Here is a 21,922-nt window from a genome sequence, read left to right as displayed (position 1 = left end):
ACTACAGATCTCACCATCATCTCAAGTTCCTTGGTCCATCAAAGTTTCTTTGTTGTTATTTTCTAATTTCAGGATTGGGGTGCAAAAATGACTACTCCTGGACATGAGGAGAGTTAATAAAGCAGCTCTAGGCAGTTTACATAGCTTTTACTCACACACAACTCTGGCAGGCTTAGCCAGGCTGCAATTTTTGTAGAGCCATCTTCACATTTTTGGAGCCATGATGGAAAATGAGGGAGTCCATCCTTCCAGTTGGTCTGACCTAGTTAGGGGCTATGTAACAAGCTAAAAGTATGCAAAAGGAGAGGTATAACTTATACAAATATTGTTTCATAATTGCAGTTTCCAATCCTTTTATAGGTAGGTTCAACATCTTGAGTGAAGTCCTTTTTAGGATATTATATTTTCTCTTCAATAACACTTCTTCATACTAGTGATTGCAAGTATGACAGTTTTTATGATCTTTTAATTTGTTCTGCATAGGAGGTCTTCTATACAAAATGGTTGAAATTTATATGCTCTTCTTCCTATTGTTTTGGCTTAGAAAGCACAAAACGTAAGTTGATCTGACCAAGTAAAGCTGTGTTACTGAAAGTGAAAAGCAATGCTGAGTTGTCTCCCAGTTTGGATTTATTAGCCAGAGGGTTTGTTCAGAAGCCATGATAAGTGATTGTAACAAAGCTTTATAAATCTGCTTAAAACACTTGAAACAGATCATACTCAGATAGGTTAAAAGGGCAATAGACAGGCCTGACAAGAATTAAGGGGGATGAATGGATATGTATAGTAAGTAGTAACCCTTTTAGTCCTCTTTTTCTGAATTATTCTCCGAAAAGCTTTCTGGTATTAAAAAAGAGTGTGTTTGAATTCTAAAGCCCAGAGTGTTGGTTCTTAATCTGTGAGTGACCTGTATACAGGAATTTAATATGATTGAGTATTGGACTGTGTCCTCCTCATCTTCAGGTCTGTGGGAATCCAGGTGTCCAGAGAAAATACACTTTCAAACTACTAAAAGTGTCTACAGAAGTATGTTATAAACAAAACTGGGTGATCAATAAGGAATAATTGTTGTTACAGATGAGTTCTGTAATGGGTGAAATAATGATCCATTGAAAGAAGTACTTTAACTCATTAAAAACTGTTGGTTTTAACAACTGTTAGTAATAATGACCAGACTAGAGATTAATTTTTACTCATCAGTCAGGTAAACTGCTGCCATAGGAGACATTCCTTCAGTAATTAGGAGAACAGAACATATGGTAAATTTAACCATGGGGAAATGTTTTTCCTTCCAGAAAGGGGATTTTGTTGCATATCTTCTAAAAAGACAGGGAGGTTGGAAGTTAGGTTGGGGAAAAAAACTTCCAGCATCCCACCAGAGACATGAGAGAGAAATAGAGACTAGCTCTTTACATTACACCAAAGGTGGCAATGTATCTATTCTTTCTGTATGCTGTATTAATCTGAGTGATAATCTTTGATTAAATCATTTCAATTGAGCCTGTTTAACAGTCTTGAATACTTATCAGACACGCAAAACACACACACACAAAACATACAATCATTGTTAATACACAGCATAATTTGCTGCTGGCCTAAGGCTTCAGAAATATAATCATGGAATCATTGTTCCTTTTTTGTTTTTTACAATATTTTCTATTTTGCTTACATATTTTTATGGGTTTCCTGTATTTGTTTTCATCTAGGTATTCCTCTTTTTTGGCTGATTTTCACCACTTTTGGAATTGAGATTAGGTCTGTATGTTCAGAAGGCAGCCATTTATAAGATGTCCACTGGGGAAAAATATAAGAGTGAACCCTTTAAAAAACAAAAGACGCAAACAAAACAACCACCCATACTGTTTGCTCAAAGAAGTGGTCTACACACTTTTCTCACATGGCAATCAAGAAGAAATGGACCACACAGTGTATTATAAATTGAGTCCTTAAAAAAAAAATGCTATTTTAAAAATATTTTCAAGTTTCTTAAAAGCACTGCATTATCTTCAGACACAGCTAACATCAACCTGCAAAATACATTTTCAAAGAATCTGGCATCTTCTCCTGTGCTCTCTTTGTCAAAGGATCATACTGGATTTGGGCTGTTAGGTCTGAACAAAGCTGCCTTTTGAGAATAATACTCAAAACACTGTGATGAAGTGTTAACAGCTACAGTTATCAAGTAATAAAGCTCATTCTCTCAGCCAAGTTACTTTTAAAAAATACCAGTGACAAGAATTATCACCTTCCAAATTCAAAACGGTATTTACAAATAATGCCATTTATATAACACCGCCTATCTAAGGGTTTATTTCCAAGTGCTATGCAAACATTAATTAACTAAGCCACACAGAATGGTTAGTTAGTGAGATCCTGCAACCTTTGAAGTAAATGTTAAAATTCTTATGGAGTTTATTGAGAACAAGAGCAGGTCCAGTATTATTATCCTCATCTCATATACAGGGAAACTCAGTCCAAATTTTGCACTGATGTAAGCAAACACAAATAGAGTTGTTATTCAAGGGCAATTTTGATTCTCCATGTAGATACCTGAGGATCCCACCTCAGAGCAATTTTATAGAAACCCCAGGCTGATGGATAATAAATGAATAAAAGGAAACTAGGCCAACAATCAGACAAGTTTTGCCTCTTTGCTATACAGTAACTCCTCACTTAAAGTTGTCCTGATTAACATGGTTTTGTTGTTACGTTGCTGATTAATTAGGGAACATGCTCGTTTAAAGTTGCACAATGCTCCCTTAAACATTGTTTGGCAGCTGCCTGCTTTGTCCACTGCTTGCAGAAAGAGCAGCCTGTTGCAGTTAGCTGGTAAGGGCTTGGAACCAGAGTGGACCAGCTGCCCCACTATCAGCTCCCTGCTCTCCTAAGTTCCCTGTGCAGCAGCCACCGCCCAGCAGGCTATCAATTGCTGACAGTTCAGCTGTCCCTCCCCCGGCTGCCATGTGCTGCTCCTGCCCTCTTCCTTGGAGCTACTCCCAGGAGCCTCCTGCTTGCTGTGCAGGGGGAGGGAAGAGGGGGGCTAATATCAGGGTGTCCCCCCCACCACTTCTCCTGCCTCTCTGCTCCTGCCACCCGTTTACTCCATCTCCATAGAGCAGCGGGGGGGACATGACAGGGCTCAAGATGGAGAGAGCTTGCTAGCAGCAGTTGCTGTTTCAACTCACTTAAAAAGGCAAAGTACTTAGAGTGAGGTCAGTGTACTTAAAGGGGCAATGCACATCTCTCTCTCTCTCTCTCACACACACACATGCACAGGGTGTGTGTCTCTGTCTGCCATGCTGTCTCCTCTCTCCATTTGTGCTGCCTTGTGAGGCTACATTAACAACCACCCCCCCTTTTACATTAATTCTTACGGGGAAATTGGATTCACTTAACATTGTTTCGCTTAAAGTCGCATTTTTCAGGAACATAAATACGACATTAAGTGAGGAGTTACTGTATTCTAATATTGGTTTGCACCATCCCACTTAGAGGCCAGTATGCAGCTTCATATGGCAGCCCAAGCCAAAGTAGATGCAGAAGAGTTTGGAATCCTGGGATTCCCTAGAACCACATATTGAAATGTCATGAGGTAGACTAGTCCTTTGTCCTTCTGAGGCTATGAAACATAATCTAGTTTACTATATGTGGTGTTTGATAAGACCTTCTAAACCAAGGTCCTGCCTGCTCTACAGGGCTTGAAAGATCAAATGGCATTTTCTTTAACAGTAGAGGTAACAATTTCCCATGTTTGCTCCCAGCTGTTCTGTAGAGTGCTATGCATGTTGACATCTTAGTGGTATGTACACAAGACCAACTTCAGGCAGGGTGCAAATCCATTTATACTCGCTTACGTGACTGCAAAATTTGGCCTATAGTTTACAAAGCACTTCTATGTCCTTAGAATGAAATGTTATATAGATATGAAATATGCAAATTACAAATCTATATTACTGCTTTAGGAAGAAAGGTAAGAATGGAGCCCTTAAACGCAACTGTGTAGAAAGCATGAGACGTTATTTAAAATTAGGAGCTGTCTTCGGAATTATCCTTTCCCTTTTTGTACATTAATGTTTATTACACTGTGTCTTCTGCTTAAAGATTAAGATTACATTCAGAATACATTTATTTTTATATATTCTTATGGCATGAAGTATTGTAGAATGTTTCATAAAAACTCTGGTAGTACATAAATTCCACCGAAAATACAGTTTTAAATAATTATACATTAAACAGTATAAAATGTTCTCTTTTTTGCTCCCTAAGTAATGCTAATTAACACACTATGTTTCATAGCCTACAAAAATTTTGTAGTTCAAATAAATTCAAATGATAAAAAATTCAGGATGAAAAACAATTCTTTCATCTGTAGAATATATTACGTTCAAATTCACATTAAAAATCCATTTAAATAAGACTTTAATCTGTAGAAATAAACTTTTAATTAGATAATTATTTTCATCACTCAGAGGTAAATACAAGATAATGCTATTCAGAATCCATTAGCTATACCCTTTTCACTGATAAAACAAAAAATCAAACACAACACATGCAGTTCCATATGTAAGATGCAATACAGCTACTGTTACTATGTGGCGGGGGAGTAATCTAAGATCAATCTTTTAGTGTTTTGCCAGTAGACATTAATGCAAATATTTCAATATTCAGGCAGACAATTAGGTTATCATTTGTTGATGTCTATTAGACCTTTCCCATATTTCATTAACTTGGGGTTTACTCCTTTTTGAATATATTGTTTAACTTCTTACTGAACATCTCACTGAGAGTTCCTACCTGTGACTCTCACTAAACATATAAAGATCAGGGAACTCTTCTGATGCTAGTGAAGATGCTGGTCTTTGAACTGGTGGTAGTGAGGATTTGCAAAACCAATGTATTCTCTTAACTTCCCTGGAACATCATCTAGAACATCTATCTAGAAATCCAGGTTTATTCCTGGAAGTGAGTATTACTCTAGATTGATGTATCTGATCCTGATGGGATCAAGAGAAGTGCATTGAAAGGAGCATCAACATTTGTGCCTCTATTCAGCAAATAACTTAAGTTCATTTGAAATGTTAAACTGCTCTCACCTGCTCGTAGTTGTGCATATGATTAAGTGCTCTGATGTATTAGGCCCTCAGTCTGCTCAATAAAGGGGGCCTATCATATCAGCTGTCCATTGCTGGGGACACTGCTGATTTCTGTGTTATAAATAATAAATGCAAACTGATTGCCTCTCACTGATCTTGATGCTGCAAGGTGATGTGCACTCAAGCTCCTACCCAGGAAAATCTTAAGTTTTTAAATTTGAGTTGGTAATAATCCCATTCGACTTCACTGGGATCGTCATGCTTAAAGTTGAGCAAATGCTTAAATGCTTTCTGGATCTGGGTCGGAGTGCTTAGTGTGCCTTGCAGGATTAAGGCCATGACTAGTTATGTTTGAGGAAAAAGTTACGGGCCCCATGAACATCCCTGAGTTATGCCTGCATTCTGGGCATTATGTGTGCAAAAGTGTGTACACATTTATTCGTGTGACCTCTCTGTGAGCCATTCGTTTCTCATTTCCTGTTGTTTTATTGACAAAGGACTTTATTTATTTATTTATTTATTTATTTATTTATTTATAGTTCTTCAGTTAAGTCTGCATGTGATCTACAGTTACTGGTTTTCCTCAATAAATGTATGCAATAGGATTTGAGGTAAGGTTGGACACTTTCACTATGGGTCTGGTTCAGTGCCCACTGAAGTCAATGAGTGTCTTTCAGGTAATTTCAGTAGGCATGGGAGCACTCCCTAAAGAAAAATCTCCAGGTTCTCCTGATGAAAGAAACTCCATATCACTGTGGAATATGCTGTGTTTACTAATTGAGTGTCAGCATCTTCAAACAAGACCTTCCTGCAGCTCCATTGGCTGGGAATGGTGAACCGTGGCCACTGGGAGCTGCAGGGGACCGTGCCTGCAGATGGTCAATGTAAACAAAATGTCTCACCACCTGCCAGTGGATTACCCTGATGGGTCACATGCTGAACGTTGCCGAATGCTGTTGTAGATCATTGTGAATGAGCCATAGTATAAATTCCTAGATGAAAAGATTTATTTTCTTCTAAAGTTCAGAGGGCTAGCTAGTCTCCTATCTATATGCTTCCTTTTCATAACACAGCCATGTGCCTTTCCCTTCCCGTTCACTGGCTCATTTCCTATTTTCAATTTCTGTTATCCCCTACTTTTTCATCTGAATCCCCAGAATGCCTATGCTTGCGTCCATGCACATTGAAGACAATAGCAAAGCTCTCATTGACTTGAATGGTAAGGATCAGAGACTCTGCTAATTTTTTTCTAAGATTCCTCTCACCCATCTCCCTTCTTGGAGTTCAGAATTACTTCCAAATACACTAGCTTCACAACTCCTAAGAGAGTTTTGAGGCAGTTCTCCTGGAGAACTGTAACTGCTCTAGCAGAGATTATCTGTCTGATATGAGACCAGAAGTGAATGTCAGCAAAGATGGGAAGCTTGTGGCACACTGGGATGGGAGAGGTGAGGGAGACTAGTCTGAAATCTTTGTATTAGAAAAAATATATATTTGGGTTGGGTTTGAAATTTGGGCTGGGGTTTGACTCCAGATGTTACTTTTGTTTTTTTATGAACTAGTTTACAAGACTCTCTGGACACTCAGTGTGTTTAAACATTTATTTTACAATGGGAATTGCCAGGCTGCAGATGCCATCTTAAAAAAAAAAAGTCTAGTGAGTATCTTACTACTTGAATTTTGCAGAGTGGGGACAAAGCTTTTGGAGAAGGATCCATGTTTTAAAGATTATTAGTAAAATTGCTCTTTACAAGCAGCTTTATTTCATTCATATTCCATTGGGACAATATCTATAGAGTTTTTTCCTGAAGTGTTTTTTACTGTAGTCAGACTAATCAAGCTATGGGTGATCTTGCCCAGTCTTCTGTCTGAATAGTTCTCTGTTCCAGGAATTTCTGACCACTGTCTTAGTTGGTCTGGTAGTTAAGGGGTCTATTTCAAACCTCTTGGCAGTTTTTTTCCAAAAACCACCTTTCTTTGTAATTAAGTAGGACCTGGCCTATATACAGTACTTCGTAAGTGCTGGAAATTCCACCAGATTTTTAAGGAATTATGTTAATACCTGATATTGAAAATATTGAAAAAGCAGGATGATGCTACCAGACTGCTGCGATATTAACTTGACACACATTATTTTCATAAAATTCATATGAATGTCTATTTTTGTTCAAAGGAATGCAACCGGGTTTTGTTGGGTTTTTTTGTAAGGGATCAAAACTTCTTAGTTACTGCATTTACTTATGAAGACCATTATGACACTAGTTCATAAAAACAAATGCACTCTGAGGAGCAGTATTTCAGACCTTTAGAAATACTGTTGATTAGCTTTGCTAATCTTTAGTTAGGTGCCAGATCTGAGAAATAGTCCCACTTAAAGCACTTACCGAATCTTATTTATGATCCCTAGACACCTTCTCTGATACTTACAGTTCCAATTAATATTAATTCCTCTGTTACTTTGTTATCCTGTTCATGTGTTAACACTTGTAACTTAGTGCAAATGGTATTTAAAAAGCAGATATGGGTTCTGGGAACACACTCAGGTACAATAAGTATTTTTTGTAGTAATCAAAGTGGAAAAAATAGGGCATCCTCAGACCTGATGTTCCAGCTTCTTGCAAGGTTGCCCTGACAGATGTTTCTCACTATATGCAGCATTTTTTTGTAAATGAAATGCAGTAGCTGACTGCAGTTGTGTGTGTAGCCCATTCACAATTATGCAATGTCAACTAGACTATATTACCATACATGCCGAAGATCTATATTATAACAGCCATAAATTACAGTGCATGCAGTTCTTAAATAATTGACACTATAACAAAAGGTCTATTGTAATTACTGTGTTATAACCTATTTGTTTATTTTCCCTACATAAATGGCTCACACTACTGCCAACACTCTGTTATTCTACCTTATTTCTTATTGATATAACTAATTAAATTGTCATTAGTAGTTTAATGCAATATAGTTACACATAATGTGCATTTCAGTAATCAGTTAGAAATCTAAATGGCCTTGTTTGTATATGATTACATTATTCACACACAATAAAAATGATCATGATCTTTATCACAACTAACATGAGCACATAGTATATAAATGGAAATATGAAACAATGTAAACACAGCCTCTAAATAGTCTAACTATATCTTCAATCGGTGTATAGTTTACCTTTTGAGCTTCTTGGTCTGCGGTTCTTAGTCTGAAAGGGAGTGATTTTTTTAATCTCTAATGCAAGCAAAGTATCAGTTAAAATAAACTGAAGTTATTTTTATACTGGTTTAAATACAAAGCATAAAATCAGCTGTTTCTGAAAATTCCCCAATACATTATCTTTGATTTCCAACCCTATTAACCATACAGTATATGTTCATTCTTTCACCACTAGTGCTGATCCGCTTGGTCAGCAATTTTATTCAACTCTGTTTTATTTGCTTATGTTAATAGGTTCTTTTTTGTGCTTGGAAGGTAAAACTTGTAAGCAGTGGCCAAGTTCTAAACAGAAAATGATATTAAACAATTATTTTTTATCAGAATGAAGTGAAACAAAAACTAACTGTTTTTTCCAAGCAACTTGTTCTGTGACATTGCTTAAAATACTGAATATCAAGAAAGGCTTGTAAAATACATGACAGAATATTCAGTTACATTTAAAGGATGAGCTGTCATGCCAGCCACATACAGGGAGTTCACCTGCAACCACCTACGTTCAGTGGTGCAGTACCTATTCCTCTGAACAGTCCCATTGAAATCATTTAGACTAATCAAGGCAATAAACACTATGCCCAGTAATAACTGTTTTTAAGATAGGGCAGCAGTTTGTAATTAACAGTCTCGGGTGAGAGACTATCAGCCTCCTGAGGTAGAGGAACAATAGACTGGCAATTTAGGCAGCGTTGTACAGGTTAGCAGATATACCATCAACATTATGATCGAGGAGGAGAAGTCCTATGGACACCTGCTGTATTGCACTTCTACGAGGAACTGGTGCTGAGAGGCCAAAAGCAAGAAAGAGATGCAATCATAGCTGAAGTGAAAGGTTAATGCTTAATTAAAAATCTCGACCTACACCTACTGTATCTTAGCTGCTAAGACAAATCACCATATCACTGATCTTTCACTATATCCTAAAGTCTTCCAGTGCATCCCACATCCTTCATTCCATCAGCTGCTTTATAACTCCCTCTTGGACAATAAAAGACAATATAAAACTTTATTTAAATTACTGCTCGATATCATCTTGATTCATCTCCATGAACACCGGGGAGCAGTTGGATAACACAGAAAACCACTTCATTATTTAATGTCAGGTAAGCAGACTACATTTGAAAAACCTGTAGTCCACTCCATTCCCTCGTCACTGACATGCACAAACACCAGGAGCTGAATTCTAAATAGTTCAATTACAGAGACAATGAAATTGGCCTAAATAAGCAGAAAAATCCCTATGTAGTGTAGGGTATTTAATTTTTAATAGGAAAAAGTCACATTATCTGCATAGAATTCGAATATATGGCCACCTCAGTTATAGGGGGAAAATGTGATAAAGAAGAAATAATAATGGAGCAATTACCCAAGAGAATTTATTTTAATAAAATGGCTACTGATATCCATTTCTGAAATTTCACTGTGATTACAATAATTAAAGGTGATGAAAGAACATTTGTCCCAAGGAGGTATAAAGTCAAGGTGGTAAACTGAGAATATAAACCTGGAGTCTGATAGAAATACAAGTTCATGGTGCAGAACGAACAGTTCTATGATTTTAATAGTCCCTGTTTTAATCACAGGACTTATTCTGTTTCATAACTCTAAACTCCATTAACCAGCCAAGATTAGTGGTTTCATAATCTAGGTATTGAACTGAAGTCAGGAAACATGCAAGATGAGATTATCCAAGTCCTCATTATCTAAAAAACTGAAGCTCCTTATAATTTTAAACTGACTTTTTAAATTCCATTTCCAAAATCTTAATCCAATTTTACAGGCAATGAAGCTGTGGTAGTCAATATGTTAATAACCGAGACAACTGTATTAAAATTGTGCCAGGGAATGCCTAGAAAGCAACTTTTCTTCTGAAGTTACTGCAGTGTCCTAATAAACCAGAACAAACGTTGTGAATATCTAGAATGACATAGGACTTGAAAATTGGAAACTCGCATGCTGTGGGGGAAATGTCAAGAAATAAGTTCACTTGAAACAAAGCATGACTTTTGTGCTTTCCCAGCTCTATTATCATGGCTGGTCTGATGATACATGAGATAACACAGTGGGCCTGATTCTACTGTTGTTTGCATCAGGGTAATCAAGAGTAATTCCATTGAAATCACATGGGAATAAAATACATATAAAAGAGCCAACTGTGGCTCATTAGGAAGATATTCCCTCTCTGCCTCCACCACCCCCTCTAATTGTCTCTAATTGCTGTGTCATTGCAACTATACACATTGCAACATAATACACATACAAAGTTATATAGATAATTGTCCTGGACCACCAGAGTAAAACAGACAGGACATGCAGCCTAGTTAAACCACATTGCTCAACTTTTTTTTTTTTTAACTTAACACCTCTGGGAAGTATCACGCAATGACTCATCCAGTGCAGGCCATCCTCCCTTTATGAACAGTTCAGCACAGGGAGGGCTGCTGTCAGCTCCCCACCCATCTATTCCACCTGTTACCAGAAACTGCCAGCTGGGACTTAACCACTCTCCCCTGATTAGGAGAGTTAAGGGGGTGTGAAAGAGGTTGTTGTCACCTCACTGTACCAGATGTTAGGAGCACTAACCCCATTCCCCTCCTCTTCTAGGAGCACCAACCCCAGTCCCCTCCATCTCCTAATCGGTGTCCAGTCCCAATTTATTAGTGACCTGGAACCCTTGTTGACCTGCACTGGAAACCTGTCAAGTTGCAACAAAAATGAATCTTACAATCTAATCTACCCACTGTGTCTCTGGGAGAGGAAGGTGGAAAAAACCCGCATGCCCAGGACAAAATGGTAGTGATGGAAAAATTCCTTCCCAACCCCAAAAGGTGATTAGCATGATGCTCACAGCATGGTTCAAAGGCTTGGGGATTTTCTTCTCAGCACAGAATGGCACCCTTTGGGCCAGGGAAAGGACTTACAAATCTTCCCCTTGGAGGACCCAATAGTCTTATACTGGACCTTTCTACCCAACCAAGCAGTCATCAACTCTCTGCTACTACGGGTCTCACGGCTTGGAAAAAGTATATTCCATAACAGATTTCAGATTTTCTTCCCCTTCCATCTGGCTCAGACAATGTCTTCCCACTTCTGAGGCTGCTGAGGGTGCAGGGTGACATTTTCTGGATACGACTGAAGCCACAGAATATAATATATAGTATCCTTCAAGGGTTCATAGCGCTCAGTTAAATACTCTGAGCAGCCCTATTCAGGCAAAACTTGTTGAATCAAGGAAATGTTTTGTCTGAGTAAAGACTGCAAGATGAAATTTTAAGGACAAGATTAGCTCTTTGTACAAGTGATATCAGTTGCATGGAAGCCCACTTCTACACACTTGTTGTTTCTCTTAATTTATTTTTCTCAAGCTGCAGACAATTTTTCTGACATGATTTTCCCTCAGGTTTAATAGAATCAGTGAGTAGATACAAAGAAGAGATATTTTGATTTGTCTCCTGCAGAGGTGCTAATAGGAAAGAAGACAATTTTCACTTGATTTATATATATGTAAATACAAAGCGAGATTTCTGCAGAAAGCTCAACCTTATGTTGAGCCTTTCTGTAAGGGACACAGACCTTATTAAAACAGAAACTTTCATGGTAAATTACAGTGCAAAGGTTGGATCTGAAGAAGTGATAAGCATAATTTCTTCAAGTGATTTCAAGTGTTCATTCCACTGTAGGTGTGTGCATGCCTCAGGCACAGTTGTTGGAGATTTTTCCCTCAGCAATACTCATCCAGGTGGTGTGAGGGCCCTCTTTTGCTTCATGCCAATGCATGCAGGCATAAAAGGCAGAGCCATCTCAACTCCCTCAGTTCCTTCCTACCACCTCTAATGGTGTTGGAGCTGCTATCCTTGTGTTCGCAAGTCCTACACTCTTTAGTGTAAAGAGTACCTTTTGTGTTTAGTTTGAGACTCGTTTAGAGATTTTGTACATAGTTTAGATACAGTAACTTTAGATTAGTATTTGGTAGTGTGGATTCCGTGGTTCCCATTTGGGTGCCGGTACCAGTAGCAGAATCATGCTTCGTTCTCCTGACTTTAAGTTCTATTACTCATGTAACAAGTCTATGCCAGTGAATGACCATCACCCCAGCTGCCTTAAGTGTCTGGGGGAGGAACATGTGGGTGATAACTGTCATATTTGTAGGGAATTCAAACCCCACCCAAAGAAAGAAAGGGCAGGCAGATGCAAATATCTGCTCACTGAGTCTGTTTTGCCCATTGGATCCTTCCCACTCAGAGTGGGTACCAAGTATGTGCACATTTGTTAGGAGTGCACTCCCTAATCTGAATGAGTCAAGAGCCAGATATTTGTTGTTCTAAGGGAGCGCAGGAAGTTCTTCTGCATAGTAGAAAGCCTTTAATTAGGACTACTTACCACGTTAAATGGAAAAAATTCAATTTGGTCCATACATAAAGGCATTTACCCTTGAGCTCCTAGTCCAATATATGGTGAATATCTCTTGTTTATAAAACAAGCATTAGCCATTAGTTCCATCAGAGTCCACCTATCTCAGCTTTCCACCCACCCATGGATAAATGCTATCTCCCCCGCACCCCAAATCCTATGTCCATCAGGTTTCTGAATGGTTTGGACAGCTATCTGGAGATACACAGCCCACCTCCCCCATTAAACTTATATTTAGTTCTGTCATAGTTGAGTTCCTCATTTGAGTCTTCTCTATAATTCTGTGAATGCGCTTTTCTTGGTTGCTGTTGCTTTGACTAGCAGAGCAGAGAAATTGCTTGTTTTAGTATCAGAACCTCCTTGTATGATCTTCTTTAGACATAAGTATCAGAGGGGTAGCCATGTTAGTCTGGTTCTGTAAAGCAGCAGAGTCCTGTGCACCTTACAGACTAACAGACATATTGGAGCATGAGCTTTCGTGGGTGCATGATGCATCGATGAAGTGGGTATTCACCCACGAAAGCTCATGCTCCAATACGTCTGTTAGTCTATAAGGTGCCACAGGACTCTGCTGCTTTTAGACACAAGATTTAACTTCAGCCTCACCCAAAGTTTCTGACTAAAGTGGTTTCCATTTCCACATTAACTAAGCAATTTCTTTTTCTTCTTTCTTTCTTTCTTTCTTTCTTTCTTTCTTTCTTTCTTTCTTTCTTTCTTTCTTTCTTTCTTTCTTTCTTTCTTTCTTTCTTTCCAAAGCCTATTCAGTTAAAAGTAAAATAAAGTTTCACTCTCTTGATGTTCAAAAAGCTTTAAGCTTTTTATCTGGATTAAGCTAGTTCATTTAGGTCTCTCACAACTGTTCATTGTGGTTTCAGACAGAATGAAGGATCATCCAGTCTCCACCCAAAGGATCTGTTCCTTGATTTCTAGCAGTATTTCTATGTTACCAATTGGCTGGTAATGCTCTCCAAATACAGTGTTGCCTCATTCAACCAGATTCACAGGCAGCTTCCACAACCTTTCTGACTAGAGAATGCAGGATTTGGATGGGTGGTCCTAGAATCCCTGTTTAAGTAAACTCCAAGCCCATCTCCATTTCAAACTACTTGTGGACATGTGCAATCACTTGAAGAAGAAACACACTACTACTCTTTCTGTATTGGAGTCTTTTTGGTAGGAAGGAACTGGGCAGCTCCACTCTTTTACCTGAGTGTAGCTAGGTGTTCTCTCACTGCCCTGGCAGGTACTGCTGAGGGAAAAATCTCTGACAACTCTGCACAAGGTGCTCACATTCCTAGAGTGGAGTGGACATGTGCAACACATCTCGGAGAACAACAGTTACAGAAGAGTAGTAACAGTTCCTACAGATCATGATGGAATTACAAACAAAATTAATTGTAACCCAGATACCAATGTTATTTTCCTGCTTAGGAGTTTTAGTTAGCTACTACTATGTTGCTGCAAACACCTATTAGGCAATTCACTTTCACTACACTCCCAAATCTCTCTTAAATGTGCCAAATTAAATGCTCCACTTGTTGCGGTTTCATCCTGTAGAAATTTACATTTTATATATAGGAAAACTTAACCATGTCGACCACTAGGAAACTGCCAATATCCCAGGGGACGTAATCTTATAGACTAACTAATTTACAAGGTTTTGATGCTGTGCGAGAGGGTGGTGTCTGTGGACACAGAGAAGAAAAGCTGGGTTGGAACTCCTTCCTGCAGTGAGCCTCATCTTGCTGGCCTAAAATTGGTCAGAATATCTTGCAATGAGAGTCGCTACCCATGCTCCCAGCTTTGTCTCCTCCTTTGCCCAGCAAATTGCAAGGAAAGGGAGATTAGCATGTGACTGCAGTAAAAGCAAAGTGGACAGGGTCTTACTGACATATCTAGTCCCTATGTGTGGCATGACCTCTTCTCCTGAGCTCATCCAGAAGGCCCCCACACTGTCTACATTTGGTCCCACTTCTGCCATGCTGTCTGCAGTGAATCAAGTTCACTAGTGTATAAATGGACTGTTGTTATTCCTCTTTCTCTGACTTCTACTCATTTGTGATAGATTGAGAGCTTCTCAGAACGGGGACCGTTTTGAAGTTTTTGGAAAGTGTCTAGTACCTAGTACAGGGATAGGCAACCTATGGCACGCATGCCGAAAGCAGCACACGAGCTGATTTTCAGTGGCACTCTCACTGCCTGGGTCCTGGCCACCGGTCCAGGGGCTCTGCATTTTAATTTAATTTTAAATGAAGTTTCTTAAACATTTTAAAAACCTTATTTACTTTACATACAGGCAGGGGCTGAGCAAACAGTTCAGTAAGGCAAGCCCAGGACCATGTGTCCCTACACCCCCACTCATACAGCCACTCCCCCCATCCCCATGTAGCCCTGCACCTCCTTCCCCTGTCCCTATGTGTTTCTGTACCCCCTCCCCTGTTCCCATGTCTCTGTATCCCCACGCAGCCACTCCTATCACTGTGTACTTGTACCCCTCCCTCTGTCCCCATGTATCTATGACCTCCACTCAGCCACCCTCTGTCCCTGTGTAGCTCTGAACCCCCTCCCTAATCACCATGTAGCCCTGCACCTAGCTTCCCACTGTGTCCCTGTGCCTCCACTCCCATTAAGCCCCTGCCTCAGTCCTTCCCCCACTAGTCCTTATGAGCCCCTGTCCAACGATCACCCCCTTCCTCCCCAGCATCCCATGCTGTCTGTCTCTGCATAGTCCCTGTCTCCTGACCTGGCCTGACAGGCTCTGCAAGAAGTCAGGCTCCTTCTCTTCCCTAGTTGACTGGGAGCTGCTGCTGTGTTCTATTGGCACAGTGCTATCTAGTGGACAAAAGGTGGAACTGCAGCATTATTTTGGCAGGAGCTTTTTCTGTGCAAAAAATTAAAAATATGCATGGCACATTAATAATACTTACATGAAGTAGCACAGAATTCCCCCAGGAGTAGGGAGTGGGAGGCAGCCAGAAAGCCAGGCAGACAGTAACAGAAGTGATAGTGCTGTGGCTCTGAGAGAAAGCTGTCTGGAAAGGCAGGTTTTGGCACAGTGAACAAATAAACTGTCTTTTGCTGTTTAATTCCTACTTTGTTCAGGGAAACAGAACTTTACATAAAACCTTTGTAAATAAAGAAGATTGCATCAAAAAATACTTTACCTTAAATTTCTTCTCCTAATTGGAACAACCGACAAGACTCTGAATTTTCAGATAGCTGCTCAGGTCAAAAAGAGCAGCAAAAATAATGGAACTAGAAGCATCTCAAGCTGAGAGCAGAATAGCTGCTGAAAAAGAAATTTCAATATTAAATATTGAAAAACTTTTAACTTATGATCTGTACTGCTTCAACTCTAGGGATAAAATTCCAGGCAGCCAACCTTTCCCCAAAGGAGTAATTAACTTGAATTTAGCATTTGGATAAATCTTGTGTTCAAGTCATTATTTGTAAGCTGGGTCACAGATCCTCCCCACTTTTGTCCTGCCCCTGACCTCCATCTCCCTGGTAAAATAAAGATACTTGACTTTATGTACTGGAGAGTCACCAAAACAGAAAAACAATGAAGAGTCCGGTGGCACCTTAAAGACTAACTGATTTATTTGGGCATAAGATTTCATGGGCAAAAAACCCATTACTTCTTTACCCATGAAAGCTTATGCCCAAATAAATCTGTTAGTCTTTAAGGTGCCAAAGGACTCCTCCCTGTTTTTGTGGATACAGACTAACACGACTACCCCTCTGATACTTGGTACCAAAACAGAAATGCTCTCTCCTCTTCATAAGCTGTTCCAGAAAACTTTTAATGTTGGATACTGCATGCCAAAACAATCTTGTAACTTAGTATTTGAATTAATTCTGAAGTTTATTCACAGTCTTCAGTTATTACAGGTTGAACTATTAGTTGGCTTTGTGCAATATCAAAGCAGTTTGCTTTCCAGGAACTACCAGTGAATGCACACAGATTTCCACTTTATGCCCCTTTTTCTGAAAACCTCTCTCTCTTTTTTTAACAGGCGCTCCAGTTCACAAGGTTGAGGTAAAACACCAATTTCATTACTAGATTAACACTAAATAGAAGAAAACAGAATAGCACCACAGTCTTTCCAGAGATATGGTATTTGTTGTTAAGTTGCTCTGATGAAAATGAGAATTGTTTTCTTTGAAACTGGACAGGAACTTCAATTTTTTATCTGTTTATGAATTCTGCAAGCAGGGCTGTCTGAGGATCAGCAAGACACCATTGTATCTCTGCCACTGACTCAGCATGCGATATTGGAAAGGATTTCAAAAGTGGTCTCCAACTTTGGATAGCTCTGTTTTGATTGCCCACCTTCAGACACAGTGAACCTGATTTTCCAGTAGCACTGAACCCCTACAACTTCGCATAAAGCCAAAGTGCTCTGCATCCCTTAGTGCCTGTGAAAATCAAGCCAAAGGTATATAAAATGTAGCACCAGGAAAGAGGGGAACAAAATTGTTAGGCCACATTTAAAAATGTGACCCTTAACTTGTGTGTGTCTTGTTTACTGCAGATAATAATACTTTCCCTACCTCACAAATGTGTTATGTGTATAATAAATATAATGCTTTTAAATTGCTTTAGATCTTTGACTGGAAGGTGCTGTTGTAAAATCAAAGTACTAACCTAATTTGTTATCATGCTGGGTCTAATAATAGCACTAGTAATATTATGTGCTATTTTGCCTATCATTCAAGTATCTCAAAGAGTTTTACAAATTTGATTTTAGCAATCCTCACAACACCTCTGTGAGGTAGGAGAATATTATTATGCCCATTTTATATTTGTACAATAGTCTCCGTTCTACCAGAAGAAGTGAGGAATGTACAGTTTACCTAACCTTGTGTTCTGCATTTAGTTGCAGCTTCAGGTGTCTTTGTAAATTCTAAAGTCCATAAAAAATTGGCTATAGTAGCAGAAAGTGGTGGTCGTGGTATTGTTGTAGTGCCTAGAGGCTGTGATCCTGCTTCAGAGCCCCACTGTGCTAGGTGCTGTTTAGACACACAACAGAGATGTTTTCTGCCCCACGGACCTTACAATAGCAGATCTTTCCTATCACTGTCTTTATGTGTAAGTGTATAGAACGGGAAAATAGGAGGTACTCAAAGTAGTTCATTATGTGCCCAACTGTCATTCAGATCACTGTGTATCTAGTGTGTAGTTCTCTATGATTAAGGCTGCCCAGTTATCAATATGCATAGTTGGCATAGCCCCTCCTTTCATGATGTCAAGAACTAATTTCTTTCAGACTCATTCTATCAATAGATTAATTGACTAAAACATCCTTAAAGGATAAACAACAATAAGATTTTAAGTATGCAGCTAATGTGAAATGTATTGCCATATTATAATGTTTATTTACCTTTATAGTAAACTTGGGCCTAATTCAAAGCCCACTGAAGTCAATGGGAGTCGCTTTAACTTCACTGGGCTATGTCCTCAGTAAGAAAAATAAAGTGAGACTATGTAGGCCTGAATGGAGAAAAAGAAAATGAAAGACCATAAGTGAAGCTTAGAGAGGCAGTTTATATATAAGGAAATAAGGGGCCTCACAGCAGTACAATTAATATTCAGATTCATGGTAATTATTTCTGAATCCAGATTATCTACTGTATTACTCACTACAGAAGATTAGTGGTATAACTGAATTATCAGGGCCTATGAAGTAATATTAACATTTTGTGAATTAGAGTGGTATTTTTGTACCTCATCTTCCATACTGGAAATTTACAGCAGTTTGTTCTACCATATTCAGTAGCTAGAAGCCCAATTGTTAGTATGAAATGGAGAGCAGAAGGGGGTAGCTTTGCAATGTATCTGCAAGTGCAACCTTCACCCTCAGGTTTTTGGTGATCATCAGGGATCCTGGAAATATGTTTGCCACCAAAAAATGCAGAAAAACACAGGAGTTGCATTATTACACAGTGTCTTCGGTTTTTACATTTTGTGGAAAAAATAAAAACTTATACAGGAGGACCCCCATTCATCCCAGCCTCCATTATCTGGTTATCCATATTAACTGAACCAGGGTTGACAGCCTGAGCCTTGAGCAGTGGGGTTCCTCTTGACAGCCCCAGGCGGTGGGGCTCAGATGTCAGCTGACGCTGACTGGTGCTGACAACGGAAGATGTTTCAGCAAATTTGGGGTTCTTTTCTGTGATCAGTGCCAATGTCTGAAAGAAGAAAATGTGCTGCAACTCTATTTTAACAACCTGGGCTAACTTAGAAAGTGAGTAATGTTGTTATAAAAGCAATTTTCACTTTATTTTTTGTGTGTTTAAAAAAATTCTACTATACTATATACAAATACTATATACAGAAGTAATTGTATATGTAAATAATACAAATCACAATTATATTAATTTATTATAATCATTCATGGCATTGGTAGGCTTCACATTTGCTTAAAATAGTTAATATACCATTAAAATATTGTGTTCAACCTATATATATTGTGGCTAGGGAAACTAAAGTTCAGCATTTCATTTTAATCATGGAAAACCACAGATTTTTATGGTTATTTTTTAATTGGAGAATTTTGTTTTTTTGTTATAGAAAACTAGGATCCCTGGTGGTCATGCTGTGTAGCTGAATGTAATAAATATTATCTTATCAATACATCATCTAATAAAATAGTACAGAATTGGTTAGATATTTATGTTTGGCTGTTGGTGACATCAAGAGGCCTTTAGGATGCGCTTTCTGTTGGTGTGCATCTCTTCTGTCAAAATGCAATTTAAATTACTTCCTATAATAAGATAAATGTTTAGGATAGACCTAATCCATTGAAAAGGCTGCATTTAGATGTAAACATTAAGCACAGCATAGTCAAATGAGCAGAGAACAGCCAGAGAATCCATAATTCAATGCCCCTAGTGGCCAAAGATAACTTCTTTGACTGTCCCAGGGAATTTTTTTTGTATTAAATATAATTTTGGTCTCTTTCTTCCCACAATTCTCCCAACCTTTCTTTTTATTGGAACATAAGGCATGTGCAGTTTACACAGCTGCATCTACTCGCAGCCTGAGGATGTCCTTGTCTACTAGATGAATCTTTCTCTTGCAGAAACCCAGGGCTGGTCCACACTACGGGAGGGAAATCGATCTTAGATACGCAACTTCAGCTACGTGAATAACATAGCTGAAGTCAAATATCTAAGATCGGATTACTCACCCGTCCACACCGCGCGGGATCGATGTTCGCGCCTCTCCCTGTCGATTCCGGAACTCCGTTGGGGTTGATGAAGTTCCGGAATCGATATAAGCGCGCTTGGGATCGATATAGCGCGTCTAGATTAGACGCGATATATCGATCCCCGAGCAATCGATTTTAACCCGCCGATACGGCGGGTAGTCTGGACGTGGCCTCAGTGTGTACTGCCACTTTGATTGATGTTGACAGGACTGAGTCCCTCTAGATGAGAGAAATGAGCCCCTAAAATACTCCCTACCTCTATTTTAATAGAGCCTTATATTTACAAGAGAAATATAGAACCTATAATATTTTTTTCAAAGGAGCTAACTAATTACAATTGCCATTTGGTATCCACTTACACCATGAATCAAAAGGTAGGATAATCAGTCTGTCCTCAGCACAGTGATTCACAAACATCCATCCAGAATCTTTACAAATACGTCAGAGAAAATGTGAATGCAGCTGCTTCCACACACACCATGTGAGAAAATTCTGAGTCACAGATATTGTGACGAACAATTATGATGATCAAGTATCAGAGGGGTAGCCGTGTTAGTCTGGATCTGTAAAAGCAGCAAAGAGTCCTGTGGCACCTTATAGACTAACACATATATTGGAGCATGAGCTTTCGTGGGTGAATACCCTCTTCGCTGGATGCATGGTAATATTGATGATGATATTTAGACCAAGGCCCCAGGTGAAGAAACAAATGATAATAGGATCAGGAAGATAAAAAACACCTATGTTTTCTGTTATAGCAGGACAGGTTACCTGAGCAGTGTGGCCTCACTTTATGATTAAATTTATTTACCCAACTTACCAAAGCTTCCATGAAGAAAACAACATGGAACAAAGATTCAGTTGCAAGGAGCGAGAGATACACAAATGCAGGAAGATTTATGCAATGTAGGGTTCCGTTCTTAAGGCCAAACTCCTTTATCCCTCTTCTCAAGGGGGAGATTGTGCTCTCTTTGGTGAATTACAGGAAAGTGTCTTCTCCTTTCATTTCTCCATGCCCAACATCCTCTACATCATGCTGCTGCCTCTTTTTGAAAAAGTCAATGATAATACATGCTTTAAAACCTGTGATGCATTGAGGACATTGACAAGCTATGGCCTGTAACCTGAAGACCTTGCAGTCCATTATATATGAATAATATGAATTTATTCCACCCAATTTATCAATTGCAATTTTTGCATTTTAGTTTGTAAACAGGAATTTAAATCAAATCTTGTTTCTAATCAAACATTTCATCATGTCTCTGTGTGTCTACACACAGGTGTAAAAGGATAAGAATGCCCACTGTGAATAGCGTATATCTAGCGGAGGACAAAAGTAGGTTTCAGTGGAGCTTAAACCTAGGCTTCACCTGTGCATGTGTAACTTATGCACATTTGCATATTCACAGGTGCAGAAACCTCACCACAGTTCCCGATGGACATGCCTCCAGCATGGTGAAGTCCCCAGTATGTGTAGGGCCCGTGGAGTTTGTGGTGATCATTGAGTGATCACAGAGCACCACAGAGTTGGCTCTTATGATTCCTTTCCAGCAGTCCCTGGAGGAGAGGGTCATGTCATGGACAATGAAAGCTGAAATGTATAGAAGAACTGTCTGGACAATAGAACTCTCTTCCAGCAATATAATAATAAAAATAATAATAATATTTTTAGAAGAAAAAATCATCCTGAATTGAGATACAGGCAAAATGGTGATTTTTTTCCCCACACCCCTCCAAAAAGGATTCCCCAAAAAAATGGTTTGGGGAGAACCAAAATTGAATTTTCTAGCTGGCTGCTGCCTCTTGTCGATTTTATTTTTTAAAGTGACAAGAGCTTTTCATGTTGGCATCTGGGGAGCTGTCATTTAATTTATCCCAATGGAAAACTGAAAATTTTGGGTAATTGTTCTGACTGAAAATTCCTCACTAGCTGTAGTGAAAAGCATTCCAGCAAGGCCCACCTAGGTATCATCCCTGCAGGACTGTAGCTGGCTG

At 39.0% G+C, this 21,922-nt stretch overlaps 1 protein-coding gene across 40 annotated transcripts in view; it reads left to right on the top strand.

Annotated features, from left to right (window-relative positions):
* The window catches only part of PTPRD (protein tyrosine phosphatase receptor type D), a 1,707,428-nt gene that overhangs the window by 905,083 nt on the left and 780,423 nt on the right, over positions 1 to 21,922 (top strand). The window contains exon 7 of one of the 40 annotated variants that reach the window (XM_030566285.1): positions 16,727 to 16,749. The exons of the other annotated variants lie outside the window; for them this stretch is intronic. The gene's annotated coding sequence lies outside the window, so the exon portion shown is untranslated. The remainder of the gene's footprint in view (positions 1 to 16,726; positions 16,750 to 21,922) is intronic. 40 annotated transcript variants of the gene reach the window in all.

Source organism: Gopherus evgoodei, chromosome 6 (genome assembly GCF_007399415.2).
Source record: "Gopherus evgoodei ecotype Sinaloan lineage chromosome 6, rGopEvg1_v1.p, whole genome shotgun sequence".
Taxonomy (NCBI): Eukaryota; Metazoa; Chordata; order Testudines; family Testudinidae; genus Gopherus; species Gopherus evgoodei.
Note: the sequence above shows the minus strand (reverse complement) of the source record. Positions and strands in the feature narration are given on the sequence as shown.